General features: G+C 45.5%; 1 protein-coding gene across 6 annotated transcripts in view; it reads left to right on the top strand.

Annotated features, from left to right (window-relative positions):
* The first annotated feature begins 4,254 nt into the window (after nt 1-4,254).
* ARK2N (arkadia (RNF111) N-terminal like PKA signaling regulator 2N) overlaps nt 4,255-10,116 on the top strand; it is an 85,609-nt gene continuing 79,747 nt past the window's right edge. The window contains exons 1-2 of one of the 6 annotated variants that reach the window (XM_057526253.1): nt 4,279-4,548; nt 5,527-5,645. The gene's annotated coding sequence lies outside the window, so the exon portion shown is untranslated. Of the gene's footprint in view, nt 4,549-5,526; nt 5,646-10,116 lie in introns of all 6 variants that reach the window. The other 5 variants (XM_057526254.1, XM_007197190.3, XM_007197194.3 and 2 more) reach the window with 5 other exon arrangements.

Here is a 10,116-nt window from a genome sequence, read left to right as displayed (position 1 = left end):
GTCCACATGTCTCCTGCTGTGGTCAGCCTGGGGTCAGTGCTCTCCTTCCTCTCCAAGTTGTTAGTGGGCCATGACAATATGCTTTCTGCTGGCCTTGACTGGAACATTCCCTAGAAGTCTGGTGAGAACTTCGGACCCTGCTTGCCCCATTAGTGCTTAAAAATGAAGCCCAGACTCCTTCCACTCACATTAAGCCCCCGACATACCTGTCGGCCGTCTCCTGCTTCATCCCTCCGCTGTCCAGTCACAGGCAGCTGGGCCCTTGGATTGTCGTCCTTCAAACATCCCAGGGGCTTTTCCACCTCTTGTTCCTTTTCCCTGTTGACTTAAAAAAAATGCACAACGTAGGGAGTGGCTGCAGTCTGATGGCTGTTAGATGGCAGGTATTCTTTTCCTTCCTGAGTTCCCTCAGGGCTCACCAGCTCACCATTGGCAGTGGCTGTAATTGCTGATGACTGTGACATCCTTTGTTTACTGATATGGCAGGAAAGATTCTATTTCTCGTCCCCCAAATGTCAGCTTCTCTGCACAGCTGTCCTTCAGTCACAGACATTGATTTCCTTGCTCTGTCAGCCATTCCCTGTGCTGGACACCAAGGGAGCTGTGAGGGAGGACTGCCTAAGCTTTGCCCTTGAGGCACTGACTCTTCTTCCTTTTCAACAACTGTCTGTCAGGCCTCCTGCCCTCCTCACAGCCTCTCACCCACTTGGCACCTGGTGCCACTTCCTTGTTTTGACATCTTTTCAGTTTCCTGTGTCTCCCCAGCTAGAGGCTTAGATGGACTTCCTCCACCCACACCTGTGTACTGAGTGTGTCCGCTACAGAGCAGGACCACATGACCCGGCTCCCTTGCTACTCTTTGGTGTGTCAGATGGATGAGAAAGAATATGCGTGACAGGTGCAAAGGAGGGTAAATGTTATGAGGGGAACAAGCAGGTGTGGTGACGGGTGGTGGGTGCTAGTGTAGATGGGGTGTCAGAGGAACTCCTCACCCCTCCCACCCCAGAGGTCCCACAAAGCTATTCTTTTATTAAAAAAGAGGCCAATACACATACTTGTTGAAAAATTTAATACTGTCCTTTGCATTGATTTCCATTTTTTAATAGACTTACAGACTTTCCATATAGAAGGGGTGTCACCTGATTGGAAAGAGGAACTTGGAGCCCAAGACAGAGGCGCCTCCACCATCCACCCCAGAGAACTGTAGGGGGGCTGCAGGTGGTGCCGCTCCCAGACACCCCTGGCCGCCGCGTGACTCCACCTTCCTGGCATCCTTCTGCCCTGTTTCATTCTGGTTCCGCGTGAACGTGTTGCTCTGGAAATAGGAGCCCCTGGACACGTACTTGACCAGTGTGAGTCTGTGCTTGTAGGAGGTGCTGGCCTGGAGTGTTGCCATCAGAACAACGGCCTTGTTGAGTGTTCTCTCTGAGCCGAGAGTTGTGCTGAGAGCTTTACGCAAACTCATTTCATCCTCACCCCTCGCAAGAACCTGCAAAGTAGTATCAGGTTTCGCCGTGTTTGACAGGTGAGGACGCTGAGGCACAGTGAGGCAGTAGATGTGCCCAGAGGTCACTCTGCTGAGGGAGGCAGAACCCGGTCCAAATCCAAATCTGTCAGGCTCCAGAGCTCTCGGTCCTGGACATCATGTCACCTTCCACTACTTGGAATTCTCAGGCTGCTTCCGGATGGCCTTCCATAGGGAGGGCATAATTTAATTCTGTGGAATAATGCTGTGGGGCAGAACAGGTGATGTTAACTCTGGACATGGTGACTTGTCTGCAATTATGTGGCCACCAGGGTCAAGAGGTTCAACATCACCCCTCCCCCCCATTCAACTGTTCAACTGTCTTATAGCAGGTGCTGGGGGATTGTAGTGGATGCTGGTTATGCGGGTGGGAGGTGAGGGTGGTTATACTGAGGGAGGGGTAGCCTAGAGCTGAGGTGAGGGTTCCATCCCTTGGATCCCCCGTTTTCCTTATCTAACGAGTGGTTCTGAAAACAGCATCCACCTTACAGGGGCAAATTTTGGAAGCAGCCTGCTCAGTCAGAGAGAACAGACTCTAGTCAAAGCAAGGCCAGCCACATTGTGATGCTACTGCTCAGGCCACGGTTTCTCACAGGCACCTGCTGCAAGCCCAGCCCCAGTCCCAGTGGTGCATCAGGTGCAAGCAATGAAGCTGAAGGGTGATTCAGATGGGCTCGGCCTTGGCCTCCAGGGTTTATGAAAGAAATTGAGCATAAAAACACTGATATGATCCAGTAGTAACACTACAGATAGGCCAAGGGGTGGACATGTTGGTAGGACAGTGTCTGTGAGCAGAGGAATCTTGAGAGAAATTTCTGTAGAGGCAACAGGATGGAGGGTGGGTGATGGTGTGATTTGGACTGGGCTGGTTTTATGGGGATGGGATTTCAGGGGCTTGGAGAGCTGAGTATGTAGTGCAAAGGCGATTCTAGGAGATAATTCCAAGGCAGAAGTAGGATCAACTGCCCAGCCCTTCCTGCTCCTACAGAAGGGGAAGAAAAAGCAAGTGCCCTATTTAGCAATCTAAATATGGCAGTAATAGGGATGTTAGTAATTAGTATATCAAACATCCCAGACTCTGAAAAAAAGCAGTCCATTTACTGTAGGGAATTGACTTGTTGTTATCGAACAGAAGGAGCCAAGATGGTACCTCAGTAGTCAGGGTCCTACTTCAGCATCTCTACAGCATTGATGAGATAAGACCATCGAGGGGCCATTTTAAAACTGAATGTATTTGTCCATATTCATTCATTCATTTCCAGACTGACAGCTGTGATTTTAGTAGTTAGTTCTTTTCTTTTCTCTTTTTCTCCTGAAAGAGACTGGGCTCTTGTCACTACCCCACAAACTCTCAAATTCCTTGAGGACTAAGGAAGCAGGGAAATAAATAAATAAATAAATAAATGAGTGAAATAACATACAGAGACAAAATGTTTATCTGGCACATAGTATGTTCTCAGTGAATTTCAAGGAGGCAGTTGGTCGTGGTGGTTGAGAATGCAGGCTCCTGACACTTACTGATGTGTGGCCTTGGCAGGTCACTTTATCACTCTGGTTCCACTTTTGTCATCTGGGGCCAGGAATACCACCAAACCCATAGATAGACTTGTGAGGATCAAATGAATGAATTCACTTAGATGCATAGTATAGTGCCTTGTACATAATAGGCATTCAGAGAAGTTAGCTATTAATTGTAAAACTATTTTATCACTTTACTCATTTAGGGATGGAAAATTCCCATGCTTGTAGGCAGTTAGCATAAATGAGAGAAATGGGGGAGCTGGGGGGCCTGATCTAAACGGGAGACTGATGTTAAGGAGAGCGTGGAGCCGGCGCTGTGATTTTCAGAATCTCCTCTAGGGGAGTGTCACCCCAGGTCCCAGCATGGCTCCTGAAAAGGTAAATACCTTTTACATTTTCTCTTCAAGCCCTTATGTATTCAATTATTTCTCAAAACCCTGCTTTTAGCTAGCGCAAAGCCTTGGCCAGATCTTGAGTTGTGAGGTTTGTTCTTTCTCCTTCTTAAGCCCACCTTACCTTTCTTCCGGGGAAGCGTCCAGCACGTTTTCTTCACGATCTCAGACCTCAACGAAGGGCGTCGAAAACTCAGGGCTCGCTGGTGCAAATCAGGAGTGACTGCAGAGGTGGAATTTGGGGCGTCTGCATCGCGCGTAGGGGCGGAGCGGGGTCTCCCTGGGGGACCCTGACTCACCAGCAGGTGGCGATCTGTCTGCGAGGCGTGCAAGGTTCATCCAGAAACTTGAACGGGATGTTGATGCCACTGCATGAGAGGAGCACAACCAAATCTCCCCGAGCCGAGCTGTCGGCATCCGCGAAAAGGTGGGGAGAGAAGGGAGCGCACTCCCTCCTGTAGTGACACCACAAGCTTCGTTCGGGAAGGCTTCAGGAGGGGTGAGTACTGAGCAGCGAACGGAAAATGGAGCGACGTCCTTTTCTTAGGGCATTGTCCGTGGCTTGTATTGACTGGCTTTCCGACCCTCTGGGAAATTTCTGGAAGGGAGCTGCCTGAGCAGATGAAGGGAGAGCGGGAAAGAAGCCCAGGAAGCCGGTGCTCCCACGCCCGGCGCTCTGCAGCTGTAGGAGCGCGGGTCAGCCCAGCCAGATGGCGCTGTCTGGCTTTCTCTGGGCCTCCCGCTCCAGTCCCTAGAGGTCCCAGCCGCAGCGGCCCCTCTAGCCGACCGGCTCAGGCTCTGTGGTTCCGGGCGGAAGTGAGGCGCCGAGCGGAACGGCCTCTGGTGACATTTTCTCCGGGCGGCTCGGACGAGTGAAGGGACTTGGCGGTGGAGGCTGCGGAGGCGGTGAGATTCGCTTTGGCCCCGGTGAGGCTCTGACCGCGACCCCCTGCTCGCTGCTGGGGCTTGTGCCGAGGAAGAGAAGGCGGCGGTGGCCGTGACGTTCAGAGTCGCCGCGGCCCGGAGAGACCCGGCCCGGGGGGGGTCGGTGTGTGCCCCGACGGGGCGCGCGGAGCGGGCGAGGAGGTGCGGGGCCGCCGCGGAGCGCAGGTGAGGCGGGAAGGGGCGCAGGATCGCGGCCCGGCTACCGGACGAGCCGCGGGACCCGGGCTGCTTCCCGGGAAGGGGTCGGGTTGAGTCGGAGGGGTGCGGGCCGCGGGCGTTGCTCTGCGGCGTCTGGGCGTCCGGGTCGTGACGGGCAGGGCTGTCGGACGCCGGGTGTTTGAGCCCGGGCGTGGCGGGAGGCGCGGCCCGGGTGGGGGCCAGCGAGAGGGGCGGAACAGTCCGACCGTTGGCTCGCCGGCTCGCTGGTAACCCTCGCGTCCTCCGGGCCCGGCCGAGTTGGCGGGTCGAGCCCCCCTCCTCTTCCCCGGCCCGGCGGGTTCCTTTACCAGGCGGCGGAGAGGAGGCTGGAGGTGCCGCAGCCCGTGGGCTGCGCGGGGGAGCGGCTTCGTCGCACTGGAGTTGTCTTCACGCAACTTTCCGGCGCCCCAGGTCGCTCGGGGAGCGGCGGCGGCGGCTTTGCCAGCTGCGTTGGCCCCGCGAGCCGGTATCTGGCGCCGACACCTGCCCCGACTCTCGAGAGCCCGGGCGGCCGCCCCAGCACCGCGGCTGCCGAGGCCTAGGAGGAGGGAGGAAGGCTTTCTCCGGCGTGGCGCCGCCTGCGTTTCGGCAGTGCTTCCACTACCTTCGGCCTCCGGTCAATGGGAGGGATGTGTCAGTCTCCAAAATTGACATCTTCTGGCGAGTTTGTCAAGTTTATTTAGAAACCCGGCGAGGATGTAAACTGACGAATCTCAGCTTAAAGATCATAGTCTCCTCTGACTCTTCTCAGAGAGAATTCTCTTTTCCCCAGTAGTACTTCGTACTTTATACTTTATTAATTGTAGCACCGATCTCAGTGTATTGTTGGGGCAGCAACCCCCAACAGAACCTCACGTCATTCATTCTCCCTTTTAAATCGTCCTCTCCGCTGTCACAGAATAGATGCTCACAGGTTGAAGGAATGAACGTCTGTACTTGTTCCAGATTGAACCGCTTGAACAGTTTGTGCTGGATGTGCTTTTCGTTTCTCGCCTGAGCTTCTGCTTTCTGAATCCTTCCACCCAGTAGGATGAAAAACCCACTGATGATGATACTTTGTCAAGGTTGGACCTTTTAATTACATCTGGCAGTTTTGCTTAGGCTGTTATTGTGTAGTGTCGTTGGGCACAAGTTAACAGTTTGAATTACTCCTTTTCTTCTCCTGGGATAGTTTAAGGATGGAGGCTATTAACTTTATAATGCGGTTTTGCTGATCCTGGCAATCAAGATTCCTTCAGTAAGAGCATTGCCTTTTGATTTAACAAGCATTTTTAGAGGCCTACAATTATTACCTGATGTCCTGAGAAGTCACAATGCTGATCTTTTTTAGTAGGAAGTGTAATATTTTGGCCAAATAATCTGGCTAATAAAATGCCTAATTGAGTGCTTTATGCACAGTAGGTGCCGAATAAATAAAACTATGAATTAAATTTGAAATCAGGAAACTAAGATGGTATTTACTGTGATGACCTGTATGCTACTTTATGAAGAACCTTAATGAAATTTCATGCAGTTCCATAAAATGAGAAATAAAAATATTTTTAGACATTTCTAAATCAGATTCCTTCAGAGTGCTTTTCAGTAATCTTAAAACTTCAAACCATATCTTTTTTGTAATGTTAACAAAGTTTCCAAATAGGTGATAAAATATGAAAGGAAGGGAGAAACTTCAAGGTAATTATACTTGAGGTATCAGCTAAATATGATTTCCTAATGGAAAATTTTTTTTTCTGACATCATTTTGTGAAAAATGAGATGGACTAAACTGGAAACTTTCCCTATTGTTAGCTTCATATTAAGTTCACAGTGTAGTTGTTATATTACTCACTAATTCAGTTTATATTACTCTTAATTGCTTTTATGAAAGTGTCATAAATGCTTTTTGTTTTATAGTCTTCATGATTAAAGATAGGTTTAGCTTTAGATTCTAATTTAATGCAGTTCTAAGAGAACTGAGTGCTCAATGTTTGTCCTTCAAAGATTTCTATTTCATATATGACATTGGTACCTTAAGTGTCCTTAGTGTATGACTAGTAATTTCTGGGAGGTGGTGTAGTTACTCATTCAAGGGGTTGTTTTGCCAGTGTCTTCAGTCTTATGGTTTTATTTTAATGTGTGCATGAATAGAGTTGACATATGGGCAATTAGAATGTTTTTGTTTTTTCTTTTTAAAGCTTGGAACTGGTTGTGTGTGTGTACACACACACACAGTAGAGACCGAGACCGTATGTTTGTAACTTTGGTAAATCATCTTAATTTTCCTCCAGGTAACTAGCAACATGAAAACAGTGTATAGTCATGTTTACTGAATTGACAATACTTAAGAAAATCTGTAAAAGGTGAAAAATGTTGTACTATTACTGTGTTTTCTTTTGAACCGCACTGATTTCAGTATTCTGTATTATTTTAGAAAAGAGTTTAGGGCCAAATAAAGTTTCTTGTGTAATTAAGAAGTAAAAACGAAATAGACGTATTGATAACTGAGTAAAAAGCTATGAGACTATAGAAGAGGGGAAGAACTATTGAGAAAACAGACCAAAACATTCAGGTGGAACTTCTTTATTCTCACAACACTAATTGATTGATTGCTTACTGTGTGCCAATAGTGCTCTAGTTGCTGGTGCTCTAGTGGTGAATATGACTGTCAGATCTTGATGCTAAAGAAACTTAACACTTTTAAAAAAAATTTTAAGTTTACATTACTGTTTATGCTTTGTGTTGGACATTCCGTAGGTTTGGATAAATGTGTAATGACATGTATCCATCATTATGGTATCATACAGAGTATTTTCACTACCCTAAAAATGCTCTGCCTGTCCTTCGCTCCTCCACCCCACCCTACCCCCAACAGCCCCTGGCAACCACTGATCTTTTCATTGTTGCCACTGTTTTGCCTTTTCCGTGACGTCATATAGTTGGAATCATACAGTATGTAGCCTTTTCAGATTGGCTTTTTTCACTTAGTAATGCATATCTAAGCTTCTTCTGTGTTTTTTCATGGCATGGTAGATCATTTCTTTATAGTGTCGAATAATATTCCATTGTCTGGATCTACCACTGTTTATTTATTTATTCACCTCCTGAAGGATATCTTGGTTGAAGAAACTTACACATTTAAACCTGGAGGTTGAGATATATTTCCACGTGGGCATTCCAGGCTAGGGAACAGCCTAAACAAAGTTGTGAGTATCAGTGATCTTGAATGGTGTTTGAGTTTACAGAGGGATAGATGTAAACTCTGTGGGGTAGAGGAAGGTAGGGCCAGGTTTATAGAAGTACCTTAGTCTGCTAGTGAGTTATTAATTTTTTTCTTTAAGGGGAATATGAAGGATGAGGTAGACATTCTTTGAAAGATTTTTCTTTATCCTTAAGTTCACTGAGTAGAAGTTTTGTTGGTATTATTTCTTTATTATGGGTTGATTCTTGATAGCCAGACTAAAGTAATTTGATAGTTATTTTTCTTTAGTTGTCAAATTCCAGTCTTAAGTTTAAATTTGATTGGTGTCGTGAAACTTTTCTCAATCCTATTTTAGCCTTTATTTATTTTTCTTTAAATATTTATTTATTTATTTAGGCTGCTCTGGGTCTTAGTTGCGGCATGCAGACTTCTTAGTTGCAGCATGTGAACTCTTAGTTGCAGCATGCATGTGGGATCTAGTTCCTCGACCAGGGATCGAACCTGGGCCCTCTGCGTTGGAAGCTCGGAGTCTTACCCATTGAACCATCAGGGAAGTCCCAGCCTTTATCTTTAATTGAAACTACTTACCTTACTCTTTCAGCACTAATGATGGAACTTAGGGAAGTAAATGTTTTGTGCTTCTTTGTAGACACCTTCTCTTAGCAGAAGTGGGACTGATGTTCAGTCAGTTTTCACACACAGCCTACCGGTCCTTGTGATGAAAGGAAGGAGCAGGGTGAAACTAAAATTATCTTGCTTGTTCTACTCTCTTATATTCCTAAACTGCTAGGAGAGAAAATGTGTATTATATATATTGTACATATTTATCATATTAGTAGAAGCCAATAATAGTAACTGTGATTTAAAAATGCTGTAAAGTGACCAGTATGACTCAGGTTTGATGGTTGTCTTATTTAAAATTTGTGGCGTTAATTTACAGTGTTTTTTATTGAAGTATAGTTGATTTACAGTGTTGTGTTAATGTCTGCTGTACAGTAAAGTGATTCAGCTGAACATATATATACATTCTTTTTTACATTCTTTTCCACTGTGGCTTATCACAGGTTATTGAATGTAGTTCCCTGTGCTATACAGCAGGACCCCATTGTCCATCCATTCCACATATGCTAGCGGACATCTGATAACCCCAATCTCACTCCATCCCCTCCTGCCACCTTGCCCTGGCAACCACAAGTCTGTTTTCTCTGTTACAGTGTTTGTTTTAAGTTTTGTTTCTATTCTCTTTCATGTCTTTATTCCAAATAGATACCTCATACCTCTTTGCTCAGATTCTGTCACTTAAAATAGCCAATAGATGGTGTAAGTCCTAAGTTACTAATTTGACTTTATTTAATTTAAAAACTACCTGGATGAGTATTTTCTAGTTAAGTGAAGATTAATCAAAAGTAGAAATTTATCCGAAGAACTTAATTTGTATGTGGGGGCAGTTATACCTGGTTAAATTAAAAACCCATTTACTGAGCACTCAGGTGCCCAGGTGGAGATGGGTACAAAGATAAAAGAAATTTCTGCTCAAGGAACTCAAATCTAGGGAACCAGATGATTTCTAAGTTTCTTTCCGGCTCTAAAATGTGGAGAAGAAAAGTAGGCTGTAGGACAAAAAGTACTGTACAAAATAACTAGAGTATGGAGTTAGTTGTTTTCTTTATAAAATAATTTAAAATTAGGTATTGGAAAATAGCATTTTTTTCTTAAATGGGTCTCTAAGATTAAAAGAAAATGATTGGAGACTTGAATGTTCATTTTTGTACTGCCAGTTCATGTATGAAATAACTTTTTCCTCTGCCTGGAATACAAGTCCATGTATTAGTAAATTAGTTCTGATTGTTGTCCAAAGAGCAACAAGATTAAATGTTAGAACTTATTATAGCAGCCATTCCCAAGAATGTGGATAAACTAGGATTGTGTTTAGTTAATCTAGAAATTCAAGTTTTCATTAGCATGGTTAACAATAGGGAAACCAGCTACTGACAAAAGGGATCGGTAGAAGTTATTTTTTACTGAGTTGTCTGGCTTAAAAAAAAATAACTTCTATGATGTTCAGAGTCAGCATTTTGTTAGGTGCCTTATAATTAGAGAAAGGTATTGTTGGGGATAGGGAAGTTGGGTATGGACTAAAACGCTAGGAAAACAGGACTGTTTTCCTTTCTGTACTAAGAACAAAAACCTCATGTGGTTAGGATTTTAAGCAGTATCTTGTCTGCCTTAGTTTTAACCTAGCATAGAAGCATAGTTTAGTCTTAAATCAGCATTATATCATCAAGGGTTTCCCATTATTTATGTCTACTGCGATCCACTAAACAATTTGCTATGAGCCTGAGGTGAGGGCACATATG

This window comes from Balaenoptera acutorostrata, chromosome 13 (genome assembly GCF_949987535.1).
Source record: "Balaenoptera acutorostrata chromosome 13, mBalAcu1.1, whole genome shotgun sequence".
In the NCBI taxonomy this organism is placed as follows: domain Eukaryota; kingdom Metazoa; phylum Chordata; class Mammalia; order Artiodactyla; family Balaenopteridae; genus Balaenoptera; species Balaenoptera acutorostrata.
Note: the sequence above shows the minus strand (reverse complement) of the source record. Positions and strands in the feature narration are given on the sequence as shown.